We start from the raw sequence: 15,786 nt of genomic DNA, 5'->3' as shown, positions 1-15,786 counted from the left end.
GTCATGGAGACCTCCTGAAATCTCTTCCCAGGGGAGCTGAAAGGCAGATAGGCTTGATGAGGTACTAATTACTGAGCTAACTGGAGCCACATAAGCTACAGGGAGCCTGGTTGACAGGAGGTAGGGAATGCATGAGGGGAGGGGGCTGCTGGCAGAGGGTAAGAAGGGAGGTCCAGCGCAGGCAGTGTTTGCCCATGAATGGTTGATTTACTAGGGCTGACCATCTGCCTTAAAATGCAAAGGAGAGGTGAGCAGTGCGTGACATGCGAAGTCCTGTTTGAGCCCTGAGATGCTCGCCAGCCTCCTGCCCCCAGTAGCCTTGCAGCAGGAGTGCCTCCTCGCTCAGTGGCTGGGTCCTGCTGCTGTAAGGAGGCCAAGCCAGCCAACTCCCTCCCCCAGGTCCTTGCCACCCCCACAACAAAGATGGCCTCAGGAGTGTAAGTTGCTAATGAAATATGTCTCATTTTTTATGACATTTAAGTTAGGAAGTGTTCCACACAAGAAGAAATCAAGAAAAAAAAAAGACTTGTTTTTTGTCTCAGTGCACCATTGTAGAAGAAATCAAAGAGATTTTGGCTGGAGATGTTGGTATAACTGTAAGCAATCCTTGTAAGCTTTTGTGGGAATGCTTCCTAAGAAAGACTGTCACTATCTTTGTATGATGCAAGCTTTGAAACTAAGGAATCCAGAAAAGAGGAGTTGATGTTTTCTTTGTGGGCACCAGAGCTAGCACCTCTGAAAAGTAAAATGAACTGTGTGTGGACGAAAAAGGGGTCACATGCTAACCTGACAAGCTCAGGGAAGGCCTGCATGGCAGTCTTACAAACTCAAAAAGGCCCAAAGTAACCACAAAGGATGGTCTGAAATTAAAACTTTTTTAACTGAAAGCAGTTTATGGCAGGTAGTCATTTCCTAGGCTAGATTCTTCCTTGACAAAAGTCAATCTCGCCCTAACTGGTTTGGCTCAGTGGATAGAGCATCAGCCTGTGGACTCCAGGGTCCCGGGTTCGATTCCAGTCAAGGGTATGTGCCTTGGTTGTGGGCACATCCCCAGTGTGCAGGAGGTAGCTGATCGATGTTTCTCTCTCATCAATGTTTCTAACTTCTCTATCCCTCTCCCTTCCTCTCAGTAAAAAAATCAATAAAATATATTTTTTTAAAAAGTCAATCTTTACCTTCATTAAGCCTGTCTGTTGTCTTTTGCATCTATGATAACATATCATTGGAATGTCGGGGTAACTTGTAACTTCCATTTTTCTGGACCCCTCAGGGCACAGCCAATGTGCCAGGGTGCCAGGACAGGAGACCACAAATTCCTTTATTGTTATTGTTATAACTACTGGCCCAATGCACAAAATTTGTGCACATTAAAAGGGGATTAATTAGAGGAAATATTTTAATATTGCTATTTATCCTTTCTCTATAATAGAAGTGTCAGAGATGAAAGAAAATTAGTAAAATGTATATGAATATCTTCCTCCTGTCAGAGTCTGGGGCACGTCACAGAACCCAGAGTCAAGTCCCTGCCCACCCACGTGGGCCTCAAAATCGCGCAAGACCCAGACCCGGCCAGCATCCCCCCACTGGGCTAGATCCAGACCCAGCAGGTTCCACCTTTGTCAAGGCCCGCCAGGCGGGGGACACAGCCTCAGGTTCCCTGGCCCGGTGCCGGGGTGGGGGGCACGCTTTGAGGTCCCCCGTCAAGCCCCACTGGGTGGGGGATGTGGCCTGAGATGCCCTGTCAAGCCCCACCAGGTGGGGGGCGCAGCCTCAGGTCCCCCAGCCCAGCACCAGGAGGGGGACACAGCCTCAGGTCCCCCTTCAAGCCCTGCTGGGTGGAGGGGCACAGCCTGAGGTTCCCCGGCCTGGGACAAGAGGAGAAGCCTGAGGTCCCCCAGCCTAGCACTGGGGCAGCGGGGTGCACCTTGAGGTCCCCTGTCAAGCCCCGCCATGTGGAGGGCATGGCCTGAGGTCCCCTGTCAATCCCCACCAGGCAGGGGGCGCAGCCTGAGGTCCCTTGGCCTGGCGCTGGGGTGGACAGGAGCAGTCTGAGGTCCCCCGGCCCAGCACCGGGGTGGGAGGCACACCTTGAGGTCTCCCGTCAAGCCCCACCGGGCGGGGGGCACGGCCTCAGGTCCCCTGGCCTGGTGCCGGGGTAGGGGGTGCACCTGCTGGGTCGGGGGCATGGCCTGAGGTCCCCCGGCCTGATCCTCGGACAGGGGTGTGGCCGGAGGTCCCCTAGCATGGCGTCGAGGCATGGCCTAAGGCACCCTGGCCTGGTGCCAGAGCAGGGGGCATGGCCTGAGGTCCCCCGTCAAGCCCTTCCAGGTGGGGGGCATGGCCTGAGGTCCCCAGCCTGGCGCCAGGGTGTGGGGTGTGGCCTGAGGTCCCCTGTCAAGCCCTTCTGGGTGGGGGCTGCAGCCTGAGGTCCCTGGCCTGGCGCCAGGGTGGGGGGCATGGCTTGAGGTGCCCTGTCAAGCCCCAAGCAGGGGGACGCAACCTCAGGACCCTGCTGATTGCTCGCTAAGGCTTGTTACGGGAACTCGGCCTCCGCTGCAGGTGCAGCCATCTTGTGTTATGAAAACCCTGCCTCCACTGTGGGCACCACCATCTTTGTGGTGGAGTGATGGTCAATTTGCATATTACCTCTTTATTATATAGGATGTTAATTGTTTTTTTTTTTAATTAAATCTTTATTGTTCAGATTATTACATTTGTTCCTCTTTTTTCCCCCCATAACTCCCCTCCACCCAGTTCCCGCCCCACCCTCTGCCCTCACTCCCCACCCACTGTCCTCATCCATAGGTGCACGATTTTTGTCCAGTCTCTTCCCGCATCTTCCACACCCCTTTCCCCCCCAAGAATAGTCAGTCCATTCCCTTTCTATGTCCCTGATTCTATTATAATCAACAATTCATTCTGTTCATCAGATTATTTATTCACTTGATTCTTAGATTCACTTGTTGATAGATGCATATTTGTTGTTCATAATTTGTATCTTTACCTTTTTCTTCCTCTTCCTCTTCTTAAAGGGTACCTTTCAGCATTTCATATAATCCTGGTTTGGTGGTGATGAACTCCTTCAGCTTTTCCTTATCTGTGAAGCTCTTTATCTGACCTTCAATTCTGAATGATAGCTTTGCTGGATAAAGTAATCTTGGTTGTAGGTTCTTGGTATTCATCACTTTGAATATTTCTTGCCACTCCCTTCTGGCCTGCAAAGTTTCTGTTGAGAAATCAGCTGACAGTCGTATGGGTATTCCCTTGTAGGTAACTGAGTTTCTTTCTCTTGCTGTTTTTAAGATTCTCTCTTTATCTTTTGCTCTTGGCATTTTAATTATGATGTGCCTTGGTGTGGTCCTCTTTGGATTCCTTTTGTTTGGGGTTCTCCGCGCTTCTTGGACCTGTAAGTCCATTTCTTTCACCAGGTGGGGGAAGTTTTCTGTCATTATTTCTTCAAATAGGTTTTCAATATCTTGCTCTCTCTCATCTTCTGGCACCCCTATAATTCTGATGTTGGTACGCTTGAAGCTGTCCCAGAGGCTCCTTACACTATCCTCGCATTTTTGGATTCTTTTTTCATTTTGCTTTTCCGGTTGGATGTTTTTTGCTTCCTCGCATTTCAAATCATTGACTTGATTCTTGCGCTCCTCTGGTCTGCTGTCGGGCGTCTGTATAATATTCGTTATTTCAGTCTGTGTGTGCTTAATTTCTCGTTGGTTCCCCAATATAAGATCGAGGGTCTTATTAGTTTTTGTGTAGATCTCATTAAGTTTATCGGCAGCTTCTAAACAGTTCTTGAGAGACCTTAAAAGTGTGGTTCTGAACTCTATTTCTTCCATTGACAATTTTGTCCTGTTTCTTTGTCTCCACATTTTGTTATGCTTCCTTGGTGCACCCCCTAGTGGCCTTTGTTCGCAGTCTTATAGATAAATCTTGATTGTTGTAGCTAATTCCAGGGAGGGTTTGACCTCCAGGCCAAGTGGCTATGAGAATCAGCTGGGTCAGCAGTGAGAGAACTTCTGTCCTCTAGGGAGGTGCTAATCTAGCCTTTGCCTGAGGCTATCCGGCAAATGCCTTTGCCTGAGGCTATCAGGCAAATGCCTCTGTGCAGGGCTTGGGCGGGGCGGGTCGCACAGGATCAATAGGGTGGGCCGGAGAGAGCAGTTATGGCGGCTCTCAGTCCTGTCCCAAGGGGCTCTGCCTCTCTGAGTTCCAGCACCCGCTGCAAAGCTCGGAGAGAAAGCTGCACTCGCTCTGACCGAAGCCAGACAGTCCCGCTTCTCCTGTTTGAGTCTGGGTCCCTAAAGACTCGCCCGGATCTGGTGCTCAGAGTCTTCGACTCCCTCCCGATTGAAAACAACAACCGCGCCCTCCGCCGCCAGCCCGCTCCGCGCACTCCGCACCTCAGAATTTGACCTCAGCACTGCGCCTCCTCTGAGTGTCCGTATGCGTTTCTCTTTCCTCCTAGTTGTAGGACTTCCACTCAGCCAGCGTTCCTGTGGTTCTGGGTGATGTCCCTTCCGTTTCTTGGTTTCACTTTTGAAGTAGTTGTTCAAAGCAGCAAACTCCGGCGTTAACCTATGCCACCATCTTGGTTCTCCAGGATGTTAATTGTTGACTGTTAACTATCTTGAACCCACCTGTGTAAAAGAAGTATGTGTCTATCATTTTACTTTTTATCCAATCCCAGAGGTTTCCCTGATTTTCTTTCTCCCACTTCCTTAATCTATCACCAGTGGATTTCATGTAACCCACTTACGTCTCCTCCTTTGATTGTAATGTATAAAACAAGGTGAAAAACTGCCATTCTCGGAGCATTATCTCAATACATTGAGATTCTGCTTCTCAGCAATTGTTGACAGTTTGGCTCAAATAAGCTCACAAAAATTCTTTACATATTTGAGGTCCAAGGATGTAATCAAAAAGAAATTTCAGCCCTGGCCAGTATGGCCCAGTTGGTTGGGTGTGTCACGTGCACTGAAAGGTTGCCAGTTGGATTCTGGGGCTTGATCCCTGGTAGGAGTTGTGTGGGAGCCAGCCAATGGATGTTTGGATCTCACATTAATGTTTCTCTTTCTCTCTCCCTCTCCCTTCTCCTCTCTCTAAAAATCTTTTTTAAAAAAGGAAAGAAAAGAAATTCCAAGCATAAAACATGCACGTCATGCAGAACACCTCAATCAGGCTTGTATTGCAGAAAAGTTAGGTGGATCCTTGATTGTAGCTTTAGAAGGATGCCCTGAGTCAATCTGAAAGGAATTTGAGAGACAGGACAGGCAGTTTTAGGGAAAAGGGAGTTCATGGGAGATGAATGCACATTTGTGATGGGCTCCAATGCTTACCTTACTTTCACAGAGGATAGAGAAAAGTCACAAAATACTGGGAAGGGGGAAACATATGTTCACAGAAGATAGAGGAATGTCACAAGATAAGGGGAGAGAAAGAAGGGGATACCCCGTGGGCTTTGGACTTTGAAACTGATACTCTGTAGCAGAGTGACCAATGAGGAAAGCACAGGGGCCCTAAATTAAGGGAGGTGTTGGGGTCCAGCCCCAGCGGGTCCAGGGGTTCCCAAAGGTGTGGACGGAGTTGGTCAGCATAGCCAGGTTCTCTCTTTATTGTCCTGTTACATCTGTATTTATACCATTTGATCCTATAAGCATGCCTCTATAATCACATCATGGTATGTTTTGGGTAATCTTCTACAGTTCCTTGTTTTATTTCCATAGTTTCTTATCTGACCTTTGCCAAAAATCCTGTCTCTACCTAGTTCTGTTGATTTTAATCTTGTCTAGGTTAATTTCTGTGTTCCATTATAAGGGCTATTCCAAGGTCACTGCTCTACTGATAAGCTACAAGGAAGTGACTGAAGGAGATTATCCTATCCAGTAAAGGTTATGTCCTCCCAGCCTCGCTTCTTGCCTTCCCTGGGACTGCCCTGTGTCGGTGGGTCTCTAGGGGTATAGGCTTTGGTGCTTTCCCTGGTGGCAGACCCCTGGGGATGTGGGCCCAACAAGTCCCAAATTTATTGCCAACAGTTTTAGTCAAGTTCTTCATAAGTAGTACATGGTATTTCTGTAACACTAGGGGGTTTTACTGATTTATTCCCTTCCTTAGTCCTGTTAATCCCTAACTCCAGGGAAAAAATCCCCACCTGGGGAAACAACCTTTTTCCGGGAGGTGGCCCTCATAGCGCTAAGAAGGGGAGCAAACATATTAAGAACAGTATACCAGGTCCCTTGAAACATATGCTGTGCAGATGTTTCTTCCCTGTAGCAACTGTGTCAAGCAACAAGGATGGACCGGCCTCCGGCAGGAAGGGTCCAATTAGAAAGAGTCATGTTCAGGTAAAGATCTACAGCCTTTAAAACCTGGAGACAAAGAGACTCAGATTGATTTTTCCCATCAGAGAGAGAGAGCTCAAAGACTTTTCCCATTTAGGGACACCTCCCCTGGGGACCCCTGCGCAGGAAGGAGTTTGTATATGCTTCTAATAAACTTCCACATTTTTATTTAAAATCTTTTAGTCTGAGAGTTTATTCTTCAAACTTTGTCTGGCAAGGACCCACAAGGACCTCCATGCTGCACCTCAACTCCACGTAACAGATCATTGTTCAGTATCACAAATCAAAAGCTTCCATGTTTAATGTTATCCTCTTGCTATATAAGTAAAGCAAATATGTTTAGAGTCTCACTGAAGGGGAGCTATCTTGTCATCTATTAGAGTAAACTAAATATTCTATACACATGTGCAAATAGCCCTAAATAAATAGAAAATCTAAAGTTTTATTGGTGTGAAATTAAATTCTTATTGACCAAATGCCTGTTTTGATAAGTTGGTTTATAAAGATTTTTACTAAGCTCATGATTTTTTTAAATATATTTTTAATTGATTTCAGAGAGGGAGAGAGAGATAGAAACATCAATGATAGAAACATCAATGACAACAGAGAATCATTGTTTTGCTGCCTCCTGCACACCCCCCACTGGGGATCGAGCCCATAACTCGATGTGCCCTTGACTGGAATCGAACCCAGGACCATTTAGTCTGCAGACCAATGCTCTATCCACTGAGCCAGACTAGCCAGGGCAAAGCGCATGATTTTTAATAACGCAGTTCACAAAACAAGGTCATATGAAGAGAATTATTGTATCTTTGTTTACCTCAGCAATTACTCTGTTTCTTTAGCTTAGAGAATTGGTCATAATCTGGTTATAAAATTCTCTATTCTCTTGAGCTAAACTAAACAATGAAAAATAATTCTCAAAACATGTAATAACATTAATAAACTAACTACAGTAAGATTAAGTCAGGCAGTCCTTTAATTCTACCAGAAGTGTAATAAAGACTGTCTCAGAATTGTGTACGTTTATAATCAGCTCTGATCTTGCAAAGCACTATTTCAAGCATGTAGTGGGGAGTACAGGAAGCAACTCCTTGAACCTGTGGTGAGCTCTCCACTAACTAGATGGGAGGCTGTTCTGAGAGTGACCTTGCATCTTGAGAATTCATATGTGTCCTCAGGAAAATGTGCAATATCTTGTAACAACCAATTATAATGCAAATTAGGGCTCCATTGTAATACACTTTGTTAATGAAAATGATAAAAAGTATATTGATAAGCTGGGACATCTGTGATATATTGAATTGTTCCTCATTCAGAACTTTGTTACTTCTGGTACAATCAGGTGTTGAAGAACGTTAGGTGTATGTTTATTCTGGGGCTTGGGAGAAATTCTTAATTTCCTAGAGCTGTTTGCCCACTATATGTGAAATGGGGAGCAGATATGACAAATGATGACATTCACAGAAAACTACTACCTGATGACACTTGGAAATGATTGTCTTTAACGTCAGAGGCATAATACTATGAACAATATAGAGATTGTCGAACTTAGAAGTAGCTGTATTGGTTTTATGTAAATAAGGAAGCATTCTTAACTTAAAAAGGCATCCTGGTCTCCTCCACACCTTGATCTTTGTCCTGGCCCTAAAGGACTTGTGTTCTGAGGCCACACTTGTTGGAAGTGCTCATTGAGTGCTAGGGAGGCAGAGTGCTCTGCTCTGAAAGAGTATCAAGGAGGAAGGAGGCCCACTGACCTGTCCTGGGGCCTCCAGGCCTGCTGCAGCCCAGACAAACATGGGTTGGGTGCCACTGGAGGCAGCCTGTGATAACAGAGGTGACATCACTAAGCTGGGTGATCTTGGAGGGGCCTGGGGCTCACCCCATTCCAGCCATAGTCAGGACCTTGTCCTAGACCCTGTGCTTCTGGAAACAGGCCCGTGTGACCTCCCAAAGGAGCTGGAGATAGGCTTGTGCTCTGTGATGATAGAGGGAGATGAGACTAACCCCCAGACAGAGGGCAGGAGAGTTAGTGAGTTCCACTTTGCCGAAACCAGAAATAGGTAGCACCCTCTTCCCTTATCCTATTCCCCTCTTCACAGCCCGCTCTATAGCTAAGGAGGGACTTCAGCCACCTAAGTCCAGACCCCAGGCCTCAGCAATGTAGAGGGTGGCCGTCACTTACATTGGCCCACTCCAACTCTAGCCCTATTGGTTGTCTGTGGCTTCTGAATGCACTCTGCACTTTCTCTGTCTCCAGGACTTTACTGAGGCTGTTTCCCCCACCAAGTATCTGCTCCTTTCTCTTTTTTGTATTTTTTTCCCCTGCCCCTTTCTGACTAGCTAGGTCTCCTCTACCCTGCAGACTCTGGTTCTATCTGCATCCCGGACTGCTCTGTGACCTCTGCCTGACGACTTCCTATATCACCCACAGCCCCTATTTCTGCTCCTTCACAAGGCTCATGGGGCCCAGGACCCAGACCCAGGTCATCAGGAAAGAAAGCTGGGAGGCTAAACACTTCCCTCAACTGAATGCTTGTCCCCACTCTCCTCCCTCCTAAGACACTCTCAGAACTACATGAGCTTATAGCATGAAAAAACGTTGGTAGTAACACTGGCTTAAGAACATGATAACAATTGCTCCAGTTTAATGAATCCCTACTTCTTTTTAAAATATGTTTTTATTTATTTCAGAGAGGGAGAGATAGAAACATCAATGATGAGAGAGAATCATTGATCAGCTGCCTCCTGCACGTTCCCTACTGGGGATCCAGCCCACAACACAGGCAAGTGCCCTGACCAGGAATCAAACCATGACCTCTTGGTTCCTGGGTCAATGCTCAACCACTGAGCCACACCAGCCAGGCATGAATCCCTACTTCTGAGCCAGGCATTGTGCTAGGTACTTTTTGTGCATACTTAAAATATATATATGTGTGTGTGTGTGTGTGTGTGTGTGTGTGTGTGTGTGTGTGTGTTTATTGATTTTTAGAGAGAGAGGAAAGGAGAGGGAGAGAGAGATAGAAACACCAGTGATGAGAATCACTGATCAGCTGCCTCCTGCATGCCCCTTATTGGGGATCGAGCCTACAACCTGGGCATGTGCCTTGACCAGGAATCAAACCATGACCTCTTGGTTCCTGGGTCGACACTCAACCACTAAGCACACTATCCAGGCTCATGCATACCTTTTCACAGCAACCCTCCAGGGCTGTAGTTTTTATTATCTCCACTTTTCAATGAGGAAATGGAGGCTCAGAGAAGCCAAGGAACTAATCCAAAGTTACACAGCAATTAAGTGACAATCTAGGGACTCCCAAGTCACTACCCTCACAATGGGAGGGGAGTTATTATTTTTTTGCCGACCTGTTTCCTTCCCCCTTTTCCCTCCCTCCTTGCCTCTGTTATCCTCTGCTTGGTGAGCTTGCATCATTACTACGGCCCAAAGGTCCAATTAGGGGCTCTCCCCAAGAGAACTGACTGAAGCAATCCCCGGTCCAAGAGGGACTCCTGAGTTGAAGTTTTAATTAGCCATCACTGCTCTTCCCAAAACTCTGACCTGCCAGGCTACACAAGCCCAGGCTAGCTTTGTGGCAGGAGGCAGGACTGGCCTCCAACACAGGCACAGCTGAAGCCACCCCAGCATGGGAGAGAGGTGTGCCTGGGCCCTGTCCCAGCACAGCTCCCTGGGTCCACCTTAGCATTACCTTATTTAACCCATTAAATGGATTAATAAAATAAATAGACTAAGTGACTTAATCCATTAAATGGATTGAATAAATTAAACACATTAATATTCATAAAGTATTGAAAACAGTGCCTGGTACATGGTAAAGACTATGAGTGTTAATTTTTTTAAAAAACTTCAAGTCAGCAGGGGTGGGGAACAAGGTGCAGGGTTGGGGCACAAGGCTTTCTTGGATATGAAGATGGCAGGTTCCTGGGTCACCTGGCAATGCTGGATGGCTCATGTGTGGGCTGTCAGCACTGTAATAAAGTATGCAGTCACAATGGACATAAGACACTGGGTGATAGGGGAGGCTAGGGGACTGTCTAGGGCGGGGGGATAAAATGGATACATATGTAATACCCTTTGTAATACTTTAAGCAATAAAAAAAAAAAAATACTAAAAAAAAAAAAAAAAAAGTATGCAGTCAGGACCCTTGCAATGTGAGAAGCTTGGGGTTGAGTAAACAGCCGGACATGGAGGAAGTGAATGACAGGTATGGAAAGGAGACCTGTGCCAGGTGCTGCACCAAGCACTTCCTTTTCCTTCCTTCCTCCCTCCCCCCCCCCCCTCATTTTGTAATTTCTGCATTTTTATTTTTCTTGTAACTTGCTTTTCGACTTACCAAGCTCTCTGTATACTGTGCACTCCTTTATAGGACAGGGATCACATCCCATTCCACAGGTGAGGCAGCCCAGGCTCAGACGGTCAGCGAGCACGTCTAGGCCACACAGCCATTGAGGGGCAGAGCAGGATTTAGACCCAAAGCCTAAGCCCTGCCCACTGGGAATCTGACTCCTCATGGTCTGCATCTCAGGCCATAGGGTGGTGGTCAGTAAGGCATCAGAGCCACAGCCCCAACCCCTAAAGAGGAAAAAGTGTCCTTCTCTGCTTCCACTCAGCCTCCCAGAAACCTAAGGGCTCTGAGTGTGGGTGTTTGTGTGGAGGATCCTGGAGACCCCTTTCCTAGGGCAGGGCTGTAAGTCTAAGCTGAGATAATGACAAGGAATATCTAAAGCCGCAGAGCTGAGGCAGCCCCCACCCCCATTCCTCCTGGGAGCATGACACCTTGCTACCATGGCCCTGGCCTCAGCTGGCCTGGCTGCATGCCTCCCCCCTCATCAGCAGTTGCTGTGTCAGCCCCAAGCCGGAGCTGAGCCCTCTGATACTATTGTCTGGTAATCAGCCCTAAGTGTGGAGACCCAAGTGGGCTGCTAACAGGGGCCAGCACCAACCACCTGGCCCAGAAACCACTGCCCAACAGGCCTTAGGAAGCTCCTATGGACAGTCCACCTCATCTACCCATGATAGGAGGAAAGGGTGCTCTAGTATTGGGGGAAGAGGCTTGGAAAGGAAGAGCTGGATTAGCAGCCCCCCTCCCCCAACACCTTTGAACTGGGGATCTAGGGGACGGTAATTCCTAATAGAGACCAAAGGCCAACTGAAGCAAGGTGGGCACTGAGCAGGAGTCAGGGTTGTGGGTACAGGCTGCCCAGGCCTAAACCACCATCCTGAGAACAGCTGTGCTGCTGGCGCAAGGCACAGAGGCTGGCGGAGGAGATCCCCAGAGAGAGTTCCTGGATGGGAAAAGGAAAGGAGGTGATTAGGAAGGCTGGCAGAAGTCCAGGCCCGGAGTAGGGGTGAGCAGCCTGCTGGGGACCCCCAAGGATGGGTTTGCAGGCAGTATGAGGCATGCAGGTAGAGCTCAGCCAGGTGTTTTTCCATCCTAGGTCTGGGGGTTGGGGTGGGGAGGGAGAGGCAGTTTCAGAACAAGAAGAAAGCTGGCCCTGGCCAGGTAGCTCAATCGGTTAGAGCAGTGGTCGGCAAATCGAGACTTGCGAGCCACATGCGGCTCTATGGCTCCTTAAGTGTGGCTCTTCCACAAAATGCCACATGCGAGTGCACACGTACAGTGCAATTGAAACTTCGTGGCCCATGTGCAGAGGTCAGTTTTTGCAGAAGAATTGGGGTGTTAGTTTGAGTTTGGGTGCTGTAGGTCCTGAGAGGCTGAGAGGGCACATGCGGGAGGCAACCAATCCTATCGATGTGTCAGTTGGTCGGGCGGGCGACGGGAGAGGGAGACACGTTGGGGCGCAGGCGGGCCGCGGGATATGCAGCGCCAGGGGGAGGTACATTGTTTTGAGGTATGTTCACTGAGGTATATCTAAAACAAGTATACAAGACGAGTGTGAATGGGAGAGTTGGAAGGGGTCGACCTCAGCGAACGTACCTCAATCAGATTGAGGATGTTTTTAGCAAAGGCCAGTTTAGGAGTACCCTAATTAAGTTAATAACAATGTACCTACCTATATAGTTTAAGTTTAAAAAATTTGGCTCTCAAAAAAATTTCAGTCGTTGTACTGTTGATATTTGGCTCTGTTGACTAAAGAGTTTGCTGACCACTGGGTTAGAGTGTTGTACTGATATGTCAAGGTTGTGGGTTTGATCCCCAGTCAGGGCACACACAAGAAGCAACCAATGATTGTATAAATAAGTAGAACAACAAATTGATCTTTTTCTCTGTAAAAAAATTTTTTTAAAGGAAGCTGGACCCTAGTCAGTTTGGCTCGATGGATAGAGCGTCGGCCTGCAGACTGAAGGGTCCCAGGTTCAATTCTGTTTAAGGGCACATACCTCGGTTTCAGGCTCCCCGCCTGGTTGGGGCTGGTGGGGGTTGGGAGGTGGAGGAGCACATGCGGGAGGCAACCAATCCAATCGATGTGTCTCTCTCACAGCAATATTTCTCTCTGTCTCTCCCTCTCCCTTCCACTTCCTCTAAAAATCAATGGAAAAAATATCCTCAGCTGAGGATTAAAAAAAAAAAAAAAAAAGGAAGCCGGTATACAGGCTGGACAGGCCTTGAGGAGACCTGGATTATAGGTCAGCCTGGCCCCGACCCTGGGCACATGGTGAAGTATGGTAGCAATCATCTCAGGTAGAAACTATAGTTTAACTTTAACCCTGCTGTTTGGTTTCTGTACTTGTTTGCTAAAATAATAGAAAAGTTATTTTGATATTCTGAATTATATAAATTATCCCATTCGATTAAATACCCTATTGATTGTAATGTGAATATCCCATGGGTTGTGGTCATACTGGTCTCAGAAAGCACATTTTCCTTTACCTGGGAAGGACAGCACAGTTATCCCAAGGTCAGAGGGCTCCAGTTAACGTGTCCCTGTTGACTCAGTGATCCGGAGACCCAAAAACTGTAATTTAGATAACATGCTGCTTCTGCTTCTGTAAACTGCTTTTTGCCAATCAGGTTCCTCATTGCAAACCTTGGGATGTAATCAATACCTTTGTGATCCTAGCCTAGCCTATATAAATCTGGTCTTGCGGCCATCTTATCACTATGAGATTTGGGAAAGCAAGATGCCTCCTCATAATCCCGGATTGCAATAAATGTGACTCTTTAATTCGACTTCTTGAGGCGTCCTTCTGTAATTCGCGGGGTACATTGCAACAATGGCTGTCCCTGTCTAGGCCTCAGTTTTTCCATGTTGAAATGGGGACTGGCAGCAGGCTGTTAGTTTGAGTTTGGGTGCTGTAGGTCCTGAGAGGGTGCAGGGGCTACAGGGGAGCTTTAGGAAACAAAGGCTCCTTTCAGGTCCTCATCACTGGGTCTAGGGAGGGTTTTCTGCCTTTCTTTCCTTCCAGAAGTACAGAGTGCTACTTCACATGTACCCTGCACTCCAGGCCCTGCGCTGGAGGAGATCCCTCCACAGTCTAGCAGGGAGCAGGCTTGTAATTAGGCAATTTTAGCAAGGAGATGAGTTCAGAATGCCTTGAGGCCTCAGAAGAGATGACTAAACACAGCTTGGAGCTCTGGAAGGCTTTCTGGAGGAAGGGACCTAACCGAGTCTTGAAGGCCAACAGAAATTAGCAAACAGTAGGACAAGCAGCCAAGGCTGAAGGAGAGCATATTCCAAAGCATGGAGCTGTGACCCAGGAAGGAAGTTTGGCTGGCTCTGGGATTGCAACAGGGAGGCTTGCAGAAGCCAGAGTGGGGCACTGGGGAGCCAACAGAGTCAGATATGGGCATTGGAAAGACCTCTCTGGAGGTAGGGAGGGAATGTTTCCCACTGCTCTGATAGGGGAAGGGCACGCTATAAGAACAGAATTACGGTTGATTAATAGCTATTCACTATACTAACTATAGATAAGAGATTTTTCTTACAGATCCTGGGAAACTGTGGAGGACATGCTGTAAGAAGAAAAACAGAGTTGTAAAGATAAATCGACCTTGAAGTCCAGGTGGCTCCATCACTCAGAAAGAAGACACATTTTGAGAGCTGATCAAGGACAGGACACACCTGAAAGGAGACACAAGTCTGGGGCTAATCATTACGAGCACAATGATAGAAAACAGACCCTGGGAACTCACATAGCTTTAGATTCTCTCCCACCCTCTAACCCAGCCGTGGGCAAACTACAGCCCGCGGGCCGGATCCGGCCCGTTTGAAATGAATAAAACTATTGAAAAAAAAGACCGTACCCTTTTATGTAATGATGTTTACTTTGAATTTATATTAGTTCACACAAACACTCCATCCAGGCTTTTGTTCCAGCCCTCCGGTCCAGTTTAAGAACCCATTGTGGCCCTGGAGTCAAAAAGTTTGCCCACCCCTGCATCTAACCCTATAAAATGGCTGGCTTGAGACAAGATGTTGGAGCAGTGTTTCAGGGTACTATACCTACCACTCTCTTGGATCACCAAGCACAAAGATTCATCTTTGTCTCTACTTATCGACTCTGGTAGTGACGGGCCACGTGGACACTTTTGGTTTCAGTTTCACCTTCAGTCCCAAGCTAGATGCCCCAGTGGCTGGGCTCCGGCACAGCCAGAATGAGAGACACTCTCCTGACACAAGGCCCAATCCCTATTCCTCAGGCTTCTCCAGCAGCCCCATTCCCACACAAGCACACATCACAGTGCAGTGCCCTGGGCTGTTTTTCATCTGCCTCTCTCACTGCACTAGGAAACAACACCTGGGTCCCTCTCATTGCCAGCACAAAGCCTGGGGGTCCTCAATATTTGGTGGGGGGAAAGATGGAAAGGACAGTCAACCCTCACTGGTTGTTAATTGTGTAGGCCTTTTTTGGTCAGTAGACTGGTAGTCACAGCACATACTATCCCCCTTTCTCTGTCTTTGGGGTCCCCCTCTAAGAGACTGATTTCTTCTGGAGGTGGGTTGGGACTCCTTCAGAGTTTGGGGGGCTACCCACTCCTTGCTTACCATGGCAAGGCACCAGGTTACTGTGTCCCCAGTCTCTCCTGCAGAAGGAAGATCTGTTTTGCCAGCACAATTTTGGAAGTAGCTCACCTTACTCTGATCAGATCCCATGACTCTGTCCCACCCCCAGATCCTGTTCAACCCAGGTGCTCTGAGCCCAGGCTACTGACTACTGCTACAGCTCAACACTCAGGTTCTGCAAGCTTGGATAGCAGAGGGTCCCTAACCACCAGCCGTGCCTGAACCTTTTCTTAGAAGGGTTTGGGGAAAATCCAAGCTCCTCTATTTCTTGGTTATGAGGCTAGCTGCTTCACTCCTGCTCCTCTAGAGGGCTTACTATTAAGAAAGTTATGAACTCGTTGGATCCGTGCAAGTCCTGGGACATATTCTAATCATGCCCATTTGAGCAGCAAACTGAGAGGTGAAGTCAAGGGGCTTGCCTAAGGTCACACAGATCAGTAGGTCACACTTCAGTCT

The 15,786-nt window shown here is 47.7% G+C and overlaps 1 pseudogene; it reads left to right on the top strand.

Moving 5' to 3' along the window:
* The first annotated feature begins 423 nt into the window (after window positions 1–423).
* On the top strand, window positions 424–5,253 carry LOC132228204 (destrin-like; annotated as a pseudogene).
* The last annotated feature ends 10,533 nt before the right edge of the window (window positions 5,254–15,786 follow it).

The sequence above is a fragment of the Myotis daubentonii genome, chromosome 1, assembly GCF_963259705.1.
Source record: "Myotis daubentonii chromosome 1, mMyoDau2.1, whole genome shotgun sequence".
NCBI classification, from domain to species: domain Eukaryota; kingdom Metazoa; phylum Chordata; class Mammalia; order Chiroptera; family Vespertilionidae; genus Myotis; species Myotis daubentonii.
The sequence above is the reverse complement of the archived record's forward strand: the minus strand, read 5'-3'. Positions and strand labels throughout refer to the sequence as shown.